Source organism: Polypterus senegalus, chromosome 17 (genome assembly GCF_016835505.1).
Source record: "Polypterus senegalus isolate Bchr_013 chromosome 17, ASM1683550v1, whole genome shotgun sequence".
NCBI classification, from domain to species: Eukaryota; Metazoa; Chordata; class Cladistia; order Polypteriformes; family Polypteridae; genus Polypterus; species Polypterus senegalus.
The window spans coordinates 49628588-49653301 of NC_053170.1; positions in this window are offsets into that span (position 1 = coordinate 49628588).

Consider the following 24714-nt stretch of genomic DNA (forward strand, 5'->3'; position numbering starts at 1 on the left):
TTGCTCCATCCCTACCTGAGCACCGCTCTCCACTCATTTAGTAATTAATTATTTACACTTTTTCTGTTTTCATCTACAGATCAGGTTAGTTTTCCCACTTGCCTATCTGAAAGTACCACAAGTGTTTCCAAATGTCCATCCTGTCTGTCTCTCTGTATAAATTGGCCTTTATCTCTTCTTCATGTCTGGACTCAACAAACCTTTGGTCACGTGGCAGCCTTAAATCCTTTAAATAACTTCAGAAAGGTGCAGCTCCATATTTTGCATCATGCTTACCTGGATAGAGCCTGTCTCTGCACCCACAAGTCTTAAGGCACCAAACCCTTCCATAAACAGACCTCTTAAAGGGGCAATCTGGGACTTTGTGGTACCGTGCATTGCTTAGATCTTTTAATTATCCTCCTGCCTGCCAATGCCTCGCATTCTCTGTATAAGAAGAGTAGGACATAATTGGCACCTGCCAATCTGCCTACCCTGTAGTGCTTTAGGAAGGACTGTCTGTTTCCTCTTAGGTCATCATTCGCTCTCTTCTTTCTAGGTACCCTTGCCCTTCTGTAGCCAGGTGCACATACAAGGTGCACTGCCAGGTGCACTTCCTTAGAGGTCACTGTTTGAAAGTATATTTTATTTTAGTGATGAGTGTTGTACTTAGGCATACTGTATGAAGTAATTGATTTTTTTACATTTTTTGCGATGTTATTATGAAAGTTATAGTTTTCATGGACTTGCCACATTGCTGTTTGCAAACATGCTCCGTTGCCGGTCATGTGTCAGGATGCTGGCGCAAAGCATTGTCATTACACTTAAATAATTTAGTGTTTCTCCATGCCCAAGTTTTTGGATTAAATTCTAAATACTCAATGAACATTTTGTGGAAGAACGTTTAGGGAAAGGTTACTAGGATATTTTTAGGAACCATATTATTACTTTCTCTCGACCTCGATTTTTGCTCTCAGTTTTAGCCAAGTTGCTCACTATTTATAGTCTTTTGGCTTCAGACCTACTGTGAATTTTTTAGACACTTTCAGTATCTCATCTTAAGATCCTTGTGGCTTGCTACTAATAAATTATGTTCAAAATATTATGGACTTTAGCTAGCTATGATAGCATCTGACCTGCCATGACACAACCATGAAAAATGGGATACCTCATTTTAAGCACTCATTGCCTTCTTTTGAGAAAAATGTTTTGTTGGATTTGAGTCTTGTTTCCATATTGGTAGTAACCCTAAGACATTTATTCTTTTTATCTTTCTCTTAAATGTTTCTTGGGCATTTTGTTGTTCGTGAGTGGCATTGGTGACCTGTTGAGTTGCCATCTTTTGTTTTAACAATTTGCTTTTCTGATACCTAGCCACAGGTTTTGCTTTATTCTGCTTTTGCTCATACCAAATATTCAGTAATCTTTCTACAGGCAATCTTTGATTTTATTCCTTTAGAAATTATGGAATATTGGCTTTAAAATACTATGAACTGTACCAGTTCTTTTGATGTGTGCAACAAGCTGCAGGAAATGTTCTACCAATCCATAGTAGCCAGTGTGGAGTTCTATGCTGTGGTCTCCTGGGGAAGCAACCTGAGCTCAAAATGAGCACAATACCTAATAAAACCCATCAGGGAAGTCTTTTCCATCACAGGGTGAACCCTAAACACACTTGAAGCTGTTGTGGAAAAGACGATGATAGCAAAATGGGATGCTATCATGAAAAATCCCCTTCATCCGCTACAGGATGCACTCTCTTGTCACACGTTTAGTCATAGGTTCATACCACCACGATATGCTAAGATGCGCCTCTGTAGGTCTTTCCTGACCACTGCTATCAGAAAATTCAATTCTTCCACTTAATGTACTCATTAAGCTCATTTTTATTTATTTATTTACTTATTGATTGATTGATTGATTGATAGATTGATTGGCTGTATTATCTGTCCTGTGAGTCTGTACCCTTGTTTTTTTATGTTTCTGCTGCTGTATGCATCTGAATTTCCCCATGTGATTAACAGTTTATCTAATCCAATCTAATCTAATCTAGTCTAAAAATCAGACATCGTTGCTGCCTTGAAGCATGGCGATCTCAGGTTCCAGTTTGAGCTGGATTGTCTTCTCTAAAGTTCTTACCATATTCACATGCTTCTTCTCAAGGGTTTCTCTTTCATATCAAATGAGAAAGCAACTGTGGAAAATGAGGTCTACAGATGAGTACAAGGTACAAATCACTATTCATCAATTAAAATATGCCAAGATGACTGGAATGGCTCTGAAGAGTGCTGGAACAGTGTTGTAAGCTAATGTTAATGGTAAATTAACAGAAGTGTTAAGATTAATTTGAACAGAATTTACATTTCACATAACTAAGTAGATAATGCAAGATTCTGTTTTACTCCCTGTAAGCTAACATGTTAATGGAATGTTCTTCATGTTCATGTTCTGTATTTCTGGTGTGAACATAGAAAGATCTCAGACTGTTAAATAAACAGACAGAAACATGAAATGTTACATAGATTAAAGTGAATTTCTGAACGCATTAAAATATGTATATATGTCAAAACATGGGTTTTTGTACATGTGATACAATATAGAATCTTAGAAAAATGAAAATAAGATACTTGGGCCTTAAACAAAAAAGTCACAGACAAGAAGTATTTTTTTGGTTATCAGCATTTTAGTTTATTTTTTGCATGGACTGTTTGCTTTGAATTTTATCAAAACATTTAAAATAAAGGCACTGAACTGTACCATTTTTGGTACATGAATCCTACTAATTGCGCGAGTCTTTCAAGTTGCTGTATTTAAAGCTGTTTTGGACATCCTCAACAAATGCAGTTACAAATATTATAAGGATAGATGTGTCAAAAGTGCCACAGCTTGTGCCCCATTATGTCTGGAGAAAAGCAAACACTGCATTCGACAAGAAGAACTTTATAATATGGTTTTGAGAACACTTTGATGCACTGAGATCTGAACAACATAGCAGCTTTGGATGAGATTTGAATTTGACCAAATTAAACTGTAGACTTCAATTTTGCCAGAATGTCGCTGTTTTAAAGCAGTCTTTCAAAGAAGGTTAGGACTGTATTCCTCAGTGATGCTATATGTGAATGGCCTATTATTAAAGGGGATGTTCCATTACAGATTTTGCTGCAAATGTTGAGTGGCCAGTTATTAAGATAGAAGGGCCTTGCAGAGAGTTAAGAATTGCATAGCCCTCTTAAAAAATGTAAATAAATAAAAATCAGTTTTCTGTTGTTTGTTCACTCAGAGACATTTTATGCCAATATTAGATTTTGGTTTAAGATGTAATAACACACACCATGAAAAGTGTAAAATAATTTTAAATAATGTAAAAAATATGAAAGGCTGCAACATTATTTTCTCATAAATGCATGCATAAAGGGTTTCGAAGTTTATCCCAGAAGTCAACCCTGGATGAGATACCAGTCCTTCACTGGGCACGCTTATACATACATATGCACGCTTACAAACCAAGCCATTTTATAATGAGCAGTGAACCTATAATTCACATCTTTGGAATGCAGGATGTTCTGCGTGTATTCAGACATCACAACCCTCAACCATAATACCCTGGACATTCAACAACATGTAAACCTCTTGACAATGGCTGTATGCTGCTCATATTGAGCATAATGATTGGTTGTTTTAAGAAGCAGGTTACACACGTTAATGAGTAGAGTACATAATTAAGTGCCCACTGAGTACATCATTTGTATAATATATATGGTACTGTGTAAAAGTCTGGATGGTTTATATGCTGTAAATATTTGTCTTTATGTTTAGTTACCCTCATGTCTCATTATAGAAGAGCATATTTTAGAATTCCAAGCATTGCTTTTACAAAGAATGAAAATAAAATATTTGTATATTTTCAAAGAAACAATCAGCATGGTAAAACACCACTTTCCAGTTAAAAAAATCACGAGTCTGTAGTCATATATCCCAGGGCTTGATTTATCAATGTGACAGATAGGGAGCACTATCACTCCTTTGAACCCCTGTCCAAGACTCCAGACACCAGGTAAAAATCCAATAATTGATTTTATTCTTCACAAACTCATTAAATTAAACACAAATACAATAATCCAATCCTCTACACTCCCAGACGCGTTACCATTTTTCCACCCAGCTCAGCTCGCCATCTGGGAGCTCCCACAATCCTTTTATAGTCCCTGACCCGGAAGTGTTTCAATCCCCAGTCCATGTGATCTTCTATCACTTCCGGGTCAGATCAAAAGTCCTTTTCTTCACCCCGGAAGTATGTCACTTCTGCCGTCGTCTGCCTATGATGCACTTCAGGGTTATAGGGCACATATGATTCTTTGCTCCTCCCTGCAGCACCCTCTTGCGGCCCCTGTGGTATCCAGCAGGGCTGTGGATGAAAACTCCATTGTCCATGATTCCCTGCTGGTCTTCGGGGCACCGCCATACAGCAGGGAGGGCTCCATCTGGTGGCCTGGGGGTATTGGCCGGGATGACAAGCTGGCCATAGACCACAGCAAATATAAGAAACTAAGGAGTGCTAATGATCAATGATATCATGAGGAGACTGAACCAAACTAATTAAATAAATCACAAACAACTCTGCAGAATGAATAAAACTGGGCAAGCGACAACCATACTGAAAAGGTGAGATTGCTGTAGATGGAAGTTTAACTTGCAAATCCTATACCATGATAAAAGTGTTCATAGTAACACAATTGGCCATCCTGCATCATCCCTCCACCTGCGTCCTTGACCCAATACCAACAAGGTTTTTCAAAAAAGTATCAGGCGTGCTAATTGACAATATTCTTGACATAGTAAATTCGTCATTAGATACGGGGGTCTTCCCAGACTGTCTTAAGATTGCTGTAGTTAAACCCCTACTTAAGAAACATAATCTCGACCCCTCGGCTCTTGAAAATTTTAGACCCATTTCTAACCTGCCTTTCTTAAGTAAAATTCTAGAGAAGGCAGTCATTATGCAGTTAAATGACCACCTCAATAAACATGCTATTCTTGATAAATTTCAGTCGGGTTTTAGAACAAATCACAGCACAGAAACTGCACTCGTTAAAGTAGTAAATGACTTGCGGGTAAATGCAGACAGAGGCCATTTATCTGTTCTCATCCTCTTAGATCTGAGTGCCGCATTTGACACCATTGATCACAATATTCTTAGAAATCGCCTTAGTCAATGGGTGGGCCTCTCTGGCAGTGTCTTAAATTGGTTTGAATCCTACCTGGCAGGGAGAAAATTCTTTGTTAGTTGTGGTAATCACATCTCAAAGACACATGATATCCAATATGGTGTTCCACAAGGCTCTATCCTGGGTCCGCTGCTTTTCTCAATCTACATGCTTCCGTTAGGTCAGATTATCTCAGGTTACAACGTGAGTTACCACAGCTATGCTGATGACACACAACTGTACTTATCTATAGCACCTGATGACTCCGACTCTTTCGATACACTAACACAATGTCTTACTGGTATTTCTGGATGGATGAATAGTAATTTTCTCAAACTAAATAAAGAGAAAACTGAAATTTTAGTAATTGGCAATAATGGATTCAATGAGGTTATCAGAAATAAACTTGATGTATTAGGATTAAAAGTTAAGACGGAAGTTAAAAACTTAGGGGTAACCGTTGACTGTAATCTGAATTTTAAATCGCATATTCATCAGTACACTAGGACAGCATTTTTTCACTTAAGAAACATAGCAAAAGTTAGACCTCTTATAACATTGAAAGATGCTGAGAAACTAATTCACGCTTTTGTTTTCAGTCGACTGGATTACTGTAATGCACTCCTCACAGGACTACCCAAAAAAGACATAAATCACTTGCAACGAGTGCAGAATGCAGCTGCTAGAATCCTAACTAAGAAAAGAAAATCCGAACACATTTCTCCAGTTTTGATGTCACTACACTGGTTGCCTGTGTCATTCAGGATTGACTTTAAAATTTTGCTTATGGTTAATAAAGCCTTAAATAATCTCGCTCCATCTTATATAGGAATGCCTGACACGTTATATTCCAAATCGTAACCTTAGATCTTCAAATGAGTGTCTCCTTATAATTCCAAAAGCTAAACTTAAAAGAAGTGGTGAGGCGGCCTTCTGCTGTTATGCACCTAAAATCTGAAATAGCCTGCCGATAGGAATTCGCCAGGCAAATACAGTGGAGCACTTTAAAAAACTGCTGAAAACACATTACTTTAACATGGCTTTCTCCTAACTTCACTTTAACTTAATCCTGATACTCTGTATGTTCAATTCATCATAATAACTATTCACAGTGGCTCCAAAATCCATACTGACCCCTACTCTCTCTTCTGTTTCTTTTTCCGGTTTTTTGTGGTGGCGGCCTGCGCCACCACCACCTACTGAAAGCCCCACCACCTACTCAAAGCATCATGATGCACCAACATTGATGGACTGAAAGCCAGAAGTCTACGTGACCATCATCATCATTTTTATTTTTTATTGTGTCTTCTATTTTTCTATTCTTCATTTTGTAAAGCACTTTGAGCTACATTTTTTTTGTATGAAAATGTGCTATATAAATAAATGTTGTCGATGATGATGATGAACAGAAATTTCATGGCAGGCAGGTGTTTCCAGATGTGCTGTCCAAGCTTATCTCTTGAAGCATGAAAAGGCAAGGTTGAGGACAGCCAGTGTTGTTCAGCCACAGAAACCAAGTACAGTACAGCAGATTTACAACCCTTTGGAATCTGAATTTGTTCAGTACCTGTTAGCTCAGAACTAGCAGAAACCACTGAACCCTGGTACATTCAATTACAGCCTGGAGACTTCTTATCAGAAGTTATTTTCATGGGAGAGCTGACACCAAAAACGCATTCATGTGAGGTGGAAATAAAACTAAATGACTCATCCATAACTGGGGTGCAGAAATATTGCAGCAGATGCTCTGGAGTGATGAATCAAAATTTGAAAGTTTTGGCTTTGACAGAAGGCAGTTTTTGCATCTAAGAACTGTAAAACAACACATGGCGGAATGTCAGCAGTCAACAGTGAAGAACAGTGAGGATACCCTGCAAGTTTATGGCTGCATTTTTGCAAATGGGACAGGTGATTTAATCAAAATCGATGGCCTTGTCACTGTTGAAAAGTATAGACAGATACTTAAGGAGGTAAAGGGGGGTTCTGATCAGTCCGAACTTCACTCTGCAGCATGACAATGACCCCCTATGCACAACCAAAACCATAAAAAACTATTGGCAGCGTAAAGATGAATAGGGAAACCTACAACAGGTGCTGTGACTTTCACAGAACCCTGACTTCAACATTAGTGAGCCAATCTGGGATTAAAAGTAAGACAGCCAGAGTCTGCAGTGCAATTCCGGCAAGTTCTCCAAGAAGCATTGAATAGATGACCACACGAGGACCTTCAGAAACTACATGCAAGTCTACCTGGGAGAACTGCTGTTGTTTTAAAAGCAATTGATAGTCATACCAAATAGTGATTTCATTTATGTGTATTTTTTTGATTACTGCACTTTCAAGAAAGTTTATTGTTTAATAAAATATCCATGCCTTACATAATTTTTCAGAAGTGCCTAGGACATTTGCACCATATATATACAGTACATATAGTGGCAGGGTAAGGCAGGACAGGCAACAAACAAACAGTTGAGACAGTCGTCTTATTTAGTAATAGCTGTAAAAAAATGTTCACAATCGATAACAGAAAGGATCATTGGTCTGCTGCTCTTCAAAGCTACTTCCACATAGCACGTGTTTTCACAATGGACAATCAGAGGTTCTGTCTCATGAAATGATACTGGGTCAAATGCAATTCCTCTCTGGGCAGCCAGTCTTCTAATTCCCAATGGATCCCGTAAGGGATGGGGTTAAGTGTCCTCAATGGGCGGTTACCCTGAGCTACAGGGAGAGACAGAGAAAAGAAGGTCAGTGACATAGCCCCCGTGGTCACTGTGCTGCGGTGGACTAACATGTACCTTATCAAAGCCTGAGAAGAGATGCTCCAATGCACAAGCATGGAAATGTACTGTATATCTGTATGTGTATGTATATATACAGTATATATATATATATATATGTGTGTGTGTGTGTGTGTGTGTGCGCGCATCCATATGTGTGTTATATATTGTGTATGTGTAACATAAGATAACATTCTCACACTCACTTAATCCAATCATGGGTCATAGGATGTAGGGGCAAAGAATGAGCTATTAACGGGGTACCAGTCTACCACAGAGCATGCTGATACACACACTGGGTCAATTTATCTAATGTTTAAGAGAACCAGAAGAAAAATCAACACACACAGCAACTTAAACACAGGACACTGTATCTAATGAGCTAATAACATTAATCACTGTGCCATCCCATATTTATTAAGTTGACTATATTTTGTAGTTGAAACTTGATCTCCTAAATAAAATCTTCTTGGTCATCTATTATTAAGTAATCTTGGTAGGGTTGGTACTGCCATGTGAAGTTAATATTCTATACTGCACATAATGAGGTATGTAGAATTGCTATTATGCTACAAGAATATCGACATATGCACAATAAGGAAATGCCTGATAGTGCCCAAAAGTCTGCAATATTTTGGGTGAAATTGATGTGGCACTGCATATATTTTGCATCATATTGTTTATCTTGTCTTTGTTACTTTACACTTTCTTTGACTGAAAAAGGCACACTAAAAATGTTTTTTGCAAAGATTGAAAAAAGGCACTATGTGTGATGGAAAACAAGTGCATTTGGTTTCAAAAAAGTGTGTGAAAAGTCATGACTAAAACCTGGCTGCCTTAATTTCTTTTAATGGCACATCAAGCCGCAGCAGGCTTTAAGAGCAGAAAAAAAGGCTTTTACTGTGAGTACAAGTAATTTTTCCTTTTTTGATCTGCAGTTGCTGCTTTATGAATTTAGAGCGGCTTGTGTTAATGAACTCCAAGAGAGACAACTTGCTTCTAAGATTTCTCATAAGTCCCAACAATGCTGCACCTAACAAGGTTGTCAAAGGAACCTAAAAATAAAAGTCCCTGCAACCAGGTGCTGTCATTTCCGCTTGACCGAAATTTTAATATTTTACACTATACTGTAAGTTTCGTTTTGTCGTGCTAATAAAAGTGTTTTTGTTTGATGGGTACTAGTGGGTGTTTTCTGTGGGAGCCAGGCAGCCTGCTTGGTTTTCAGCCATCGTGTTGAGCAACACTCATACCCAAGCCACTTAAAACTGAATACCTCAAACACACAAACACAGCATCGAAAACCGAGCCCAGACAATGGTCTACCATCAAGGCAGCTGCTTGCACAAACCTCAGAGCAGCTTCTCGGCTCTTTTGTATAAATGGTGCAGGATTCCTTAGGCTAGTGGCTTCCGAAGGATCGTTCTTTCAGCATCTGCTTTATCCATTTAGTACTTGACAAAGAATTGATCTTTCATATTTTGCTTTTTTTTACGGTGGTTATTGATTGATGTAGTGTCATAGAGACAGGACCGAGCCCATGGTGCAGAGCATGTTTTTAATCTTTTACTTGCACTTCCTGTGGTTCAGACATGGTTTGTCATGTGACAGACAGGGTTTTTTTTTATGTGTGTGTGTGCCTTATATAAGTTATATAAGTTCTAGCAATTAAAATGTATGTTGAAGTCACAATAAAAGCAAATTAAAAGCAAAAATGATGGGTTTTTCTGTGTAGTGCACCATTTTTGCTGACCACTATCAAAAATCCTCAGCCGTGTGATTAGGTTGTGATATTTAAAATTAAGATCACAAGTACATTAATAATTGTATGTTGTATTCTGTTGTAAACTTTTAAAGCTTAAGTCAAAATCCAAGAAAGAATATTGAAAACATTTATATACAGCTTGTTTAAAAAGCAGGATGTCTCTGCTCACATTTCCATTATTCAAAACAGTCAGTGGTCGACTTCAGAGTGACTCATCTGGTGTTCAAATGCAGCTGCATCTGCACACCAGTGTGGTTTGTGCATACGCACTGAGGTTAGACGTCGACTGCCTACAAAATGAATCCATTTTACAGTTAACCCCCTTTGTTTATTCCATGGTCAAAGGAAGCTGTCATCCATCCGACCAACACTGGGCACAAGGTAGGAATTACTGTACAACTATCTGTTTATGGGCACACCTACACATACAGGGCCAGTTTAGAGTTAACTGTCAAGGTAGACACACATGGTTCATTGGGATTTGGGGGAAAGCTACTGTACTGGAAGAAAACCAATGCAGATGTGGGGAAAATATAAAAAGTCTACACAGAAAGTGACAAGGCCAAGTCTTTACTCCTAGTTCATGGAGCTATGAGGTGACAGCAGGCCTACACATCATACAGCCATGCTATATACTCTCAAAAATAAATTCTGTAAGATTATTTAATGGTTTCTGTTACCACAATTTCAATTTCTGAGCAATTGCAATCTAGGGTATTCTTGTAAATACTTGAATTTTGCTTTGAAGCAATTATGGATATTCCTTTCCTAATGTGTCAGTAATTTGCAATATCAGTGGTACACTTCTTAACATGTTTAATGATAATTTACTGAATTTGGATTTTTTTATTGAGTAAAGTAAAGCATTGTACATGGTTAATGCTTTCTTGCTTTTGTCATGTGAATATTTTTGTTTGTCTGAGTTTGGGAAATTCTGTAATCAGAGGGCTGGGGAATAAGAATGTTTGCTTTTATGTCCTTTTCTTGGGCTATTAAATAGTACCAGCCTTTCCATTACACTGAGCCAGGCTTATAACAGCATGTACAATAGTTATAAAGATAAATATCCTTTAGACTGGGCATTGATTGACAAACACATTTTACCATGGTACCTTGGTTCACAACTTCAGAAAAGAAGAGATGGGATGAAGGTTCAAGGATCAGACACACTCATGATGGAATGCCAATTGATCGCAGGGGGCACTCTGTACACACGAGGCCAATTTAGGATCTCCAGCAAGTCTTGTCCCAGAAATGGACTTTACTACTCTTTATTGTGTAACAGAGTTTTCAGTTTCAAGTGACTTCTTTGTTTCAACAGTGCATCCTTTGTCAAGTCCTCTCTCAATCAAACTTATTATATACTACTCATGGTACCTGTTGAAGACAAGACAATACAACATTTTACAAATATTTGCTATCTCTTGCCCTACTTGTACCTTCAGTGCCTTTCCTCTGTAATCATGTGTGTCTGGGCCTCTTTTCACCAGCGCTCCCTTTCTTGAGAGTGTTCCTGTAAACCCTGCTTCTCAGACTCTGTCATTATTTTCATGGTGCCTTTCTCACCTCCTATCCAGTTTTAATATTTTCAGTCATCTCAGCATGCACCTTTACACCTCCTCATGTGTGTCACACTTGCACTTCCTCTTAATTCATGTCACCAAAGCCAAAGTGACCAATCAGATTGCTCTGAGGACTTTAGTTTTTTATTATATAGAACAGGGATATGGCTGCAGATATTTGTTCCAAGACAGTTTCTTAATGAAAAGTCTATTATTTCTAATGAATCATTTATTGTTCAAGTGACTTTCTTCTGCTTCATTTTAGTGGTATTTCTTGTTAAAGTTCCCCACCCTTAATTGCTTATTTAAGTCTTAAAGAGATGCATTCAGTTTTTTTAATGGCACCTTATTAACAACAAAATCCAAATGACAATAACGTGTTTCTCTTTACACCAGTGTGTATTCATCATGCACTATTTGCTTTAATAAAACACTTAAGACAAAAATGGATTCAAATCATTTGGATGATTTCCTTGGAAAGGAACAAAATGTGCAATATAAGAATATTACGTTGCAGATTAACAAGCCATAAAATTAAATAAGGTCTGAGATTGGCAAAGTCTGATCAGGTCCGGTTGGGGAACATGCACTGGTACAGGTCGTTGATGCAAACACCACATACAAAACAGCTTGGAATTTCTGTTGGCAACCCTCCAGGCAGACACACAGTAGAGTCCCTCCTTCCGAAAATGACCATCTATCTGCTGCAATCAGGTGTTATGTGGTGCCCCTTTGGCCTGGTCCAGCTGCTAAGGTCTTCAGCAATGAGGATCTTGCAAGCAGGATCACCCTCAGGGAATTGCACCACAGAGTCATAGTGCCGTAACTGACGTATTATCATAATGCAGATAATGTACTGCATTCTACATAAAGTCAAACCAGAAGTACCCAAGGATTCTCTGAAGAAACACAGTACAGAAGGAGTCCAGTCTTTATCTCAGGTTACTTCATGTCTTGAAACCATATAGAAAAACTGGAAGCACCAGGACTCTAAAGACCTGGACCTTCGTCCTTTTGCAGAAATATCGGGAACACCACACAACCCTTTCCTTTGACCTCATGACCTCTCTTGCTCTTCCAATCTGTTTACTGACATCATAGGTAGAGTCACCAGAGACATGAATGTCACTGCCGAGGTAAGTAAACCTCTCGATGAGGTTAACATTCTCCCCGCAGACAGAACACACTGTTGATGGCTGTCCCCAAGAGGTCATTAAAGGCCTGAATCTTGGTTTTTATCCTGGACACTCATAAGCCCAGACACCCAGACTACTCGCTCAGTCTCTCAAGAGCCCAGATCAGAGCCTCCATTCACTCTGCAAAGTCAGAGATTATCAAGGGTTGGTTTCTAATTAAGCAATTGGGTTGGAACGAAAACCTGCAGCCACTGTGGCCCTCCAGGACTGACATTGCCAACCCCTGAGATAGTAGATTGCACCAGTAATAGTGTGCATCTTCAAAAGGTGTGATAAAGATTACAATGAGGTTTCAAATGCACAAAAATAAGAGTTGAAATAAAAAACACAACAAAGCCTAAAAAATGTATCATAGAAGCAGACAACAGAGTATTGTAAAAAAATTAAACAGCAAATGTGGAATAGATGAGTTCAATAAAGTAATTAATAGAAAGAGCTATACAAATTAGTTAAAAACTGGCATGGAAAAATTACAGCAACAGTTAAAAACTATTAAACAGTGTAACACTCAAGTACTGTAACTTAAAAAACTAAACGGATCAAGAAGAGTCACAGTAAATATCTTCAGAGCAGCCTACATCATATGAAAGATCATCAACATACCAGCCAATAACATAATAGCAAACCAAAGAGAACATCATCATCACTGGTTTAATGGTCATCTTCCAGATTTACTCAGGTTGATTAGCTGCTCCTAAATCATTTCCCTCTATGTACTCCTTAGTATCCTTTGGAATTGGATCCATTCTTTTGATTTTATACAATCACATTTTCTTCAGCCTTCCTCTGGCTCTCATCCAGTCCACATCCAAACTGGTATAGCTCTTCACCCAATCACCCTCTTCCTTTTGCTTCACATGCCAAAACCACCTTAGCCTTTAACACCTCAGAGCAACACTTTTCGCCTTCACACCATTTCTTTCACTTGATTCAGCATTATTCTTTATCTCATTCTGTGACACTCCACATGTTCATCTAATCATTCTCACTGGCAGGGCCGCTGCTGGCCAAATGGGTGCCCTAAGCAGAAATTTACTTTTGTGCAAATATTACGGAAGTAAAAATAAAATAATAAAAAAAAACACCTACTATAGGGGCCAAAATAGAACTTTATTCAAATAAAAGTAAATACATGAGGGCGCACGCGTCATCACGTGTGCTTAGCCTACTCTGCGTTCATCGTAAAATGCAATATATACGTTTATATTTTTGTTTATTTGTATATGTATATTATTAATATTAATTTATTATTATAATATATAAAAACGATTTTTGAGCAGCTGGGATGGTGCCCCCCTGGGAGTTGGTGCCCTACGCAGACTGCGTACTCTGCGTATAGGGAGCGGTGGTACTGCTCACTGGTTGTATCTCACCTCCATACTGTTATAATGTGAGTTTTATTACATACTAGCAGAATACCCGCGCTTCGCAGCGGAGAAGTAGTGTGTTAAAGAAGTTATGAAAAGAAAAGCAAACATTTTAAAAATAACGTAAGATGATTGTTAATGTAATTGTTTTGTCATTGATATGAGTGTTGTTGTCATATCTATCTATTTATATTATATACATATATATATATATATAGCAAAATACCTATTGGCAGCGAGAAGTAAAAAGAAAAGGAAACATTTTAATAATAACGTAACATGATTGACAATGTAATTGTTTTGTCATTGTCATGAGTGTTGCTGGCATATATATATATATATATATATATATATATATATATATATATATATATATATATATATATATATATACACACACACACAGACACATATATAAACATATATATAAATATATATATATACACATATATATACAGTTATATATATACATATACACATACATATATTCATATACATATATACACATACTGTATATATACACACACACACATATATACATACTGTATATACAACATATACAAATCTACATATATATATATATCTACATATATATATATTAGGGGTGGGACTCGATTAAAAAAATTAATCCAATTAATTAGAGGCTGTGTAAGAATTAATCTTGATTAATCGTATGTAATCGCACACGTAAATTTGCCCCAAATCGCAAATGTTTTTTTTTAATTTAAAACGGTTTTAGTGGGCTTACAGAATCAAATAATAGACATGGACATGAATATTGTAAACTGAAGCTGTTTTAATTTCTGAAAAAAAGCCTTTAAACTGCATTTGAATTCAAAACAGAAACAAAAATATCATCCCTGGTTAAAATTGGGCAGACTTAAAAATAAAGTGGTAGTTTAAGTACTTTAAGTACATTTTCAGAATAGTATTGTCTTTAAATAATAATAACAAAAATTTCACCATAAAGTGCAGTTTTTCTTCTTAAAAAAATAAGTCAGAAACATAAAAGGTAATTTGACCAGCTTACTCTTTAAACTCTGAGTAACATTAGCCAAAATTATTTTGTACATTAGGCTAAAACAGTGTGATCATTGAACATTTTGTAATTAGATGTATTTAGAATTACTAACGGTCACGGAAGTCCAATGATCCCCAGTAAGAGCCACAAAGTCCGCTTTCTGTAATGCATCTAATTTTGCTTGCTTTTCAGTGTGCACAAAACCATGCTTTTATCAAGGCTTCGCTGGTAGTCGAAATGATCAGTCGTAGGAACGCGCTTTATTCCGACTCTAACATTTTTGTAGCTGTGATGTGTGCATCAGTGTAATGGATGTACCAGGAAATCATGCATTGACAAAAGTTCCCGCTTGCTTGGAATTGAAAGTGTGATTAAATGCGTTATTTTTAACGCGTTATGGAGTACATGCATCGAAGCTTCTCAGCTGTGCTTGTGCTAAGAAAGGAAAATTTTAAAAATAACGTAACATGATTCTGCGTTAACCTAATATTTTTCATACGTCCCAAACCAAGGAGATGCGAAGGTAAAATGAATCGGTAGCGCGCATATAGTCAGTACACCCTCTCGAATCGAACCTCGAATGTCGGCGTTAGAGGCAAAGACTCTACAATTAGCCACAGCGTGTGGCTTGTCTATGCTAAAGTATGTATTGTAGATCGGGTATATATATACATTTATATATATACCCGTATCGCAGTGGAGAAGTAGAAGTTATGAAAAGAAAAGGGAACATTTTAAAAATAACGTAACATGATTGTCAATATACAGTAATTGTTTTGTGAGTGTTATTGAATGTTGCTGTCATCAAGGATTTGATTATCATTATTTCTTTCAATCAGGCTCGTATTTGTAGGATGTGTTCAAGTTACATTCCGTGTTTGTCAATCGTTGTAAAGATAAGAGGTTTCATTCATCGATTAGTTCCTTACTGCATCAATAAACAGCTCGTCTTCCTTTTATCTGTGATGTGACAAACTGCATGCACGGGTTTTTTTACACTGTCTTCCTTTAGCAGGACATTCACTTTTTCCACCGTGTGCTTTGTTTCGCAGTAGCTGCACTTATGAATATGATTGTATGTATAAGGCGCTTCATATTTTTTGCTGCCTTCTCAATTGTGTAATTCGGTTTTGTTCAGCACTCTTTGGAACTGTTGCTTTTGTCTGTGCACTGCGTCAGTTCACGTGAGCCGCTTGGTGTTCTTGCATCGAAGGTTCCCAGCTGTACTGGTGCCATCTCGTGTAATGTCAGCTAAGACCCGCACTTAAAAGTTTCTCTCGCAGTTTCAATGAGTTTGTGCCAAACACCACCCTGACCATCTCATCTTCCTCTGCATAAGCACAGTCCTTCACCCGTGAATATTTACCGGCAGTGTTTGTATTGGATTGCCGCTGATGGACGGCCTTATATGGGCAGGCACTAAATTACAAACGCTAGTGGCAGCCTGTCTATGAACTTAATTTAATATAAACTTACGGTTCACGCCGTGCTTTGTTTCCGCAGTAGCTGTACTTATGAATATGCTTGTATGCATCATTTGCTTCATAATGTTTTTCTGCCTTCTCAATTGTGAAATGGCGTTTTGTGCTGATCGCTGTTTGGAGTTCTTCCTTGTTATCTACGTACTTACGTAGGAGGCGTGATGATGTCACACGAAACTCCCCCCCCACGGCCATCTCCAACTCAAGACTCCATTACATTATATGGGGAAAAATAGCTTCCAGTTATGACCCTTATGCGTAGAATTTCGAAATGAAACCTGCCCAACTTTTGTAAGTAAGCTGTAAAGAATGAGCATGCCAAATTTCAGCCTTCTACCTACACGGGAAGTTGGAGAATTAGTGATGAGTCAGTGAGTGAGTGAGTCAGTCAGTGAGTGAGTGAGTGAGTGAGTGAGGGCTTTGCCTTTTATTAGTATAGATAATGCTTTTCAAACATTTATTTTACTCTAAAAATGTTCCTGGGAAGAAAATTATATTGCATTTTGCCCTGACACTAGTTCATTTATTATAGGTTGACATAATTTTCCATTGGTAGCATCACTCATTGTCATCACAATCAGGTTTCCTTACAAATTTGCTGTGGGTGACATTATCAATACAACCGTATTTATAGACCAGCAGGTGCATTCTCAATTTTTCCAAGATTAGGTATACTGTTTTTGCGACAAATCTTTATAACTTCTGCTCTCTGCTTTTGTCTTTGAGCCTTCACTTTTGATTATCAATTTGGAGTGTAACAATCGTCAATGTGGTTTGCCTGCATGAACGTAGCGTGTTGCCTTACCACATCTACCCATCCATTTTCCAACCCGCTGAATTCGAACAAAGGGTCTGCTGGAGCCAATCCTAGCCAACACAGGGCACAAGGCAGGGACCAATCCCGGGCAGGGTGCCAACCCACCGCAGGACACACACAAACACACCCACACTAGGGCCAATTTAGAATCGCCAATCCACCTAACCTGCATGGCTTTAGACTATGGGAGGAAATCCACGCAGACATGGGGAGAACATGCAAACTCCACGCAGGGAGGACCCAGGAAGTGAACCCGGGTATCCGAACTGCGAGGCAGCAGTGCTACCACTGCGCCACCCCTTACCACATCTATCTCTTTATAAAGCTTGTGTATGTACAAAAGAAGCTCAAAATGACCCAAGCAAACTTCAGTATTTATATAAGAAAACATGATGAGATAGCCTGTGTATATATATGGCAGCGCTAACCCATAAATATACAACATTTTGAAGAGACTGGAAAATGACAACTCCCTTGATCAAGAAGGGAAATGCAGTCAAACCAGCTAAATATTGACTTGCGTGCATACTAATTCATATGACTGAACCATTATTCTAAAGTCCATTGATGTGATAAACTTATTACACCTCAAAAGTGCTGAATATGACTCACAGACTCTATTTTACTCTATTTAAAAGAACTAATACTACATATTTGCAGTGAAAAATGTTTTGGTTTTTCATCTGTTTATATCTGCTACCCGTTACTTCTAAGGGAAATGTCCGACAGGTCAACAGTTATTCAGCCAAGCTTCACTCCATCATGCTTGCTCTGCTGGAAGTCATTAAATTACCTGTGTGGCACTACATCCGGTTTTCATATGGTGTGGGTGTACATAAATAAAAAGAACATATTTTGCATAAAAATAAAGAGGCAATTTGCAACAGTGTCTGCTTCTCGTAATGTAATTGGAGCAGTTTACTGCATACATGTTGCACTTGCTTGTTACAGTAATGTATAAGTCATCCAAGATGACTGATTAGCATGCTGCAAGGCACACTCATATTTATGACAGTTAATTGTGTAGAAATATGTGTATGCTGGGTTTAATAAATCTGATTTTTTTTTTTTTTTTGCCATGTGCATTTTCCAGTTTTCACGCTTGAATACAGAACTATTCAAAATGAAAGAGCAGATTTCAAAAATGTATTTCAAACAAACTGTATAAGACAAACACATTTCGCACATCACTGGATAGAGGAAAGTTCAGAGTTTGGCCCTGTGGTTCTTGAGTTTGTATGTACTCAACAAGAGCACCATGTGTAGCGTGACAAACATCAAAACAGTACAGTAGACCATTTCTTGCCACACATGAGTCAGCTGGTCCCTAGTTACTGAATTCACAGCTTCCTCAATTCGATGTTACAAATCTTGAAGATAGGTGGAACAAACACACTATCTTTAATGGTACCCCCCAAAATAGATAAAAATTGCAGGGGGTAAGGTTTGGAGACCTGGGAGGCCATAGACGATGATCAAGATCTTGCTGTCCACCTCTTCCAATCCATTATTCTGGAATGGTGTCATTCAAGTAATTCCAGACCTCCAAAATTATTTCTCTTGTGGTTTTGTTGCCATTTTATTATAAGCAAGAAACAGCACTCGGTGGCACTCACTGGTACTTTTAGGCAGGCTTTTAAACTTTTAACATTCCGCTATCCATGTGTTTCTGTCTTACGCAGTTTGTTTGAAATCAGTTTTTGAAATCTGCTCTTTCATTTTGAATAGCCCGGTATATATAAATGAGGCTCCTGATTGATCTTCATTAAAAAACATTTCACTCACCCCTTTGAGTCAGAATACATACAGCACAAAACTGCTCACACAGTTTTCATAAACTTTTTCCTTCAATGCCAGAGAGTTTCTTTTAAAAGCCAGAATAGGAGATAGCCTCTGGATCAAGCAGAACCTACGTAAATAATGAAAAAAATAAATACAGCACAATAGTGATAGGCAGCATATCTGGAAATACCAAAAACAGCTATTCAAATCACAGTACATGTCTACAATACAACAGTGAACAACAATGCATCAGTAAGTAACCAAAAAAGGTATACAATCAATGTGTTTACTATAAATCACTTAGGAAAAAGGTACACTGCAATGGTAACCCACAAGATGACAGGAACAGTACTGTACACAGATTGAGCTGAGTCACAGTAAATAATCACATAACTGGGTATATGATGACGGTAATTGAAAATAATACTAGATATACAGATCAAGACGAGTCACAATAATCAACCATAAAACATGTTGCAATAAAATAATGATCAATACAATAACAGCAAAGGAAAGGTGCTCTCCAGAGTAAGGACCACTACAGTAAATAACTATAAAACAGGAGTTACCTTGAGCGACAACAGGAGGAAGTAGGGTGAAATGACACCTTTATTGGCTAACTAAATAGATTATAAAAGGAAGCTTTCGAGGCAGCTAAGGCCTCTTCATCATGGTACAACACTCTACTGCTGACACTCAACTGAGACAACATAACACTAGATAACAAAAAGAGCTTTAGAAATAAAGCAAAGCATACAAACATATGACAATGCACAAAGCATTAGATAATGATTAATCAATAAATTATGTGAAGAATTTAAAAGTTGTTTCTCAACTATAACCTGCCTACAGTCTGTGCAATAATGCAGATACTGCATTCTTGTTTCAACTTGTATTATTTTACTGTATTTTGTGATTATTTTGAACTAATGGCATTATCTATGTAATATTCTTTTTTGCTACATAGTCCCTTGTGATAATGTGTTCTGTTAATGTTGCTGTATTACGTAAAAATTGATTGCCTGTGAGAAGTCAACACAAATTCAAAGAAATTATACTCCAGGACAAGACCTGATTTTTCCAGAGGCATTGTGCTCCTACCCATGGTACCACTTTTCATCTTTACCTGTACAGCTGTACTTGAAAGTTTATGAACCCTTTAGAATTTTCTATATTTCTGCATAAATATGACCTAAAACATCATCAGATTTTCACTCAGGTCCTAAAAGTAGATAAAGAGAAACCAGTTAAACAAATGAGACAAAGAATATTATACTTGGTCATTTATTTATTGAGGAAAATGATCCAATATTAGATATTTGTGAGTGACAAAAGTATGTGAACCTCTAGGATTAGAAGGTGTTTTCAATCAATGGGATGACAATCAGGTGTGAGTGGACACCTTGTGTTATTTAAAGAACAGGATCTATCAAAGTCTGCTCTTCACAACATATGTTCGTGGAAGTGTATCATGGCACAAACAAAGGAGACTTCTGAGGACCTCAGAAAAAGAGTTGTTGATGCTCATCAGGCTGGAAAAGGTTAGAAAACCATCTCTAAAGAGTTTGGACTCCACCAATCCACAGTCAGACAGATTGTGTACAAATGGAGGAAATTCAAGACCATTGTTATCCTCCCCAGTAGTGGTCGACCAACAAAGATCACTCCAAGAGCAAGGCGTGCAATAGTCGGTGAGGTCTCAAAGGACCCCAGGGTAACTTCTAAGCAACTGAAGGCCTCTCTCACATTGGCTAATATTCATGTTTATGAGTCCACAATTAGGAGAACACTGAACAACAATGGTGTGCATGGCAGGGTTGCAAGGAGAAAGCCACTGCTCTCCAAAGAAAACATTGCTGCTCATCTGCAGTTTGCAAAAGATCACGTGGACAAACCAGAAGGCTATTGGAAGAATGTTTTATGGACGGATGAGACCAAAATAGAACTTTTTGGTTTAAATGAAAAGCGTTATGTTTGGAGAAAGGAAAACACTGCATTCCAGCATAAGAACCTTATCCCATCTATGAAACATGGTGGTGGTAGTATCATGTTTTGGCTCTGTTTTGCTGCATCTGGGCCAGGACAGCTTGCCTTCATTGATGGAGCAATGAATTCTGAATTATATCAGAGAATTCTACAGGAAAATTTCAGGACATCTGTCCATGAACTGAATCTCAAGAGAAGGTGGGTCATGCAGCAGGACAACGACCCTAAACACACAAGTCGTTCTACCAAAGAATGGTTAAAGAAGAATAAAGTTAATGTTTTGGAACAACCAAGTCAAAGTCCTGACCTTAATCCAATCGAAATGTTGTGGAAGGACCTGAAGCGAGCAGTTAATGTGAGGAAACTCACCAACATCCCAGAGTTGAAGCTGTTCTGTACGGAGGAATGGGCTAAAATTCCTCAAGCCAGTGTGCAGGAATAATCAAAAGTTACCGGAAATGTTTAGTTGCAGTTATTGCTGCAAAGGGGGGTCAAACCAGATACTGAAAGCAAAGGTTCACATACTTTTGCCACTCAGAAATATGTAATATTCGATCATTTTCCTCAATAAATACATGACCAAGTATAATATTTTTGTCTCATTTGTTTAACTGGTTTCTCTTTATCTACTTTTAGGACTTGAGTGAAAATCTGATGATGTTTTAGGTCATATTTATGCAGAAATATAGAAAATTCTAAAGGGTTCACAAACTTTCAAGGCAACTGTAAGTGAATTATTTGTTATTTTAAAGAGAAGAGAACATGTGAAGGAGGAAGCTTGCCATTTTGCCGTTATTGGAGCAAAGACTTGAATCTAAAGATAACAGAAAATATACACTTGAGTTGTAGAAGTTGAGAATACTATAAAATGGCACACAGAATAACACACCAGTTGTGAGTTTTTCTGCTTTTAGGAGAAACCCAGTATATGGTTCTCTTCATTTTGTATTCAGTTAAAAGAAAAGTCCATATACAACAAAAGAAAGATTTATAAATCATTTACATTATGTGTGAAGTGACATCTGAAAATGATGTTCCAAGTTCCCTTTTTCCAAATCACAAACCACTAACCTCTCATACAATTTCCTAATGAGGTTTACTACATTTCAACTTATAACCAAGAGCAAGTGGGATACTGTTGGTGATTAATTTTACATTACATATTCTGTATACATTCATTTCACTTGTCTATAATAATTATCTTTAGAGCTGTAGTTTTAGAACTGGGACATGTGCAATGCATGCCTGAATTGTTTGAAATAATGTTTCATTGGGAAAATATAATTTTTAATAAAATATATACTAATGTTTTCATCTGCAGTGGGTTGGCGCCCTGCCCGGGATTGGTTCCTGCCTTGCACCCTGTGTTGGCTGGGATTGGCTCCAGCAGACCCCCGTGACCCTGTGTTCGGATTCAGCGGGTTGGAAAATGAATGGATGGATGGATGTTTTCATCTCAGCTGTGACAGATTAGGGCCGTAGCACTCCCTTGAACCCCTGTCCAAGACTCCAGACACCAGGTAAAAGTCCAATAATCGACTTTATTTTTATGCCACAGTGCACAAAGCATCCTCTCCTCCACTATACTCAAAAATCAACAATAATAATACAATAACAATCCTCCAACTCCCAGACGCGTTGCCACCCTTCCAACCAGCTCAGCTCGCTGTCTGGGAGCTCCCATAGTCCTTTTATTCTCCCTGACCCGGAAGTGTTCCCAATCCCCAGTCCATGTGATTCAATATCACTTCCGGGTCAGGTACAAGTCCTTCTTCTTCACCCCAGAAGCACTTTGCTCTTCCTTTGACACACTTCCAGGTTATAGGGCACAAAGAAGTCTTCGGTCCTCCCTGCAGCTCCCTCTGTGGTACCCAGCAGGGCTGAGGATAAAAACTACAAAGTCCATGACTCCCTGCTGGTCTTCGGGGCACCATACTGCAGGGAGGGCTCCATCTGGCGTCCTGGGAGTATTGGCCGAGATGACAAGCCGGCCAAATACTACACAGCATATAAGCACACAGTTCAGTATAATATAACCTGCAGTCAATCACTAAAAAGGGAATAGAGCTGACCTCAACCGAGGACCACTTATTTGCAGGATTGGCTCTGGCTTTTCCTAACCCTGAGTGTAATAGAAAATGGATGAATGATGAATGTGTGGGTGGTTGGTTAGAAAAAGAATGTTTATTTGTTATGTCTGCAGGGCAGAGTGACCAGGAGAAGGGCGTGAAATCAAAGCAGGTCAAAACCAGATGTTTAAAAGAAATGATTCAAGAACAAAGTCAAGGACATAATCAAAAGGTTGATACACAAACGAAGCACAAAGATGTTTAGCAAGCAATAGAATTTTTTTTTTTTACCTGCAGCTCAAATAGGGAAAGGTTGCCTTATACTGTATATCAGTTGCGTCACAGTAATCAGGCCACAGCCTCTGAGGACACACCCTTAATAACAAACAATAGGTACCAAACTGTGCAGCGAAATGCACAATTGCCTGTAACAGAATACTTCATATCAATATCCTATAACATATATATAGAGAGTAGCACTGCATATTTGCTCACTACTGTCAACCGTTTTTACATTGCTTTTTTAGGTAGCTCACTATCCTTAAAAGGATGGCTTTGCTGTTGCCACACAAGATGGAATTTGTCCAGTTCTATAGACTCTCCTGTGGCTTGCTCTGAAGCTGGTCATTTCAATGATGGAAAGCCTGCTCACACTGCTGCCAATACATTGTGATGTCATCCTCAGGCTGAAGCAACTTCTCAGAACTGTTATATAGGCCTCGATTTGAAAGCGCTGTCTCCAGTGGCTACTTCCATCAGCTTACAACGGTGCACAAACTCTTTGAAACGGCAAGGTGGCCTTCTCTTCCAGTGTTGTCTTATGGTCAGTGCCTGGGGCACATTAGCAGGGGTCTTGACAGCTGTGTTGTCATATGGCACAGAAGAAATTCTGAGTTCTGGGTGTTTAACATTGCACTTTTGTGTGGCAATCTGTCTATTTATAGAGCTGCAAATGTAACAGTCACTTGGCTGTCTTCCTTCCCAAACTGATGCTGCCCAGGTCTTGATGTCAACTTTGTGACTCTCCACCAACTGTTCTGCAGTGTTGCTGTTATCTTCTTCATCTTCTTTTTGTGCAGTCTTCTCAGTCTCTGCCCATGCTCTGCCTTGCACTGCTCATCTGGGGTCAGTGGCTATATGATATGCCATGCTTTCCTCCGCTCTATGAGCTGATCTAAGCTGATCCTGTCTGAAGCATGGCTAGGAAAGCTGCTCACCCAGACTAGTGGACCTTAGCAGGTAATGCCACAGAGGCAGCAGTCTCTCAGCTATTTTGCTTCCTTCCAATTCAGATGCTGTAGCCTGCACTCCAGGTCCATAATCTCAGTTCTGAGACTCTTCAGCAACTGCACAGAAAAGCCCATAAAATCCACTTTACATGTCTGGGGCAATTGGTGGTTTGCTGAGTTGGATTGTGGGTCTTCCCCTTCATCCCACTTCTGATTTGTAGGGCTGTGCTATACTTGCTGGCACCGACCCAAAGGATTCTTGCTCTTTGCATTATTTCTTTAGGTAGTTCACTATCCTTAAAAGGATGTCTCCCTGTTGCAGCACTAGCTGGAATTCATGTAACTGTACCAGTCTCTGAGGTTGCTCATTTTAATGAAGGAATGCCAGCTCATACTACTGGTAACTCATTACTGATGCCATCACCTTGCTGGTGGCAAATTGTCAGCGCTGTTACAATATACATGGTGTCCATAAAGTT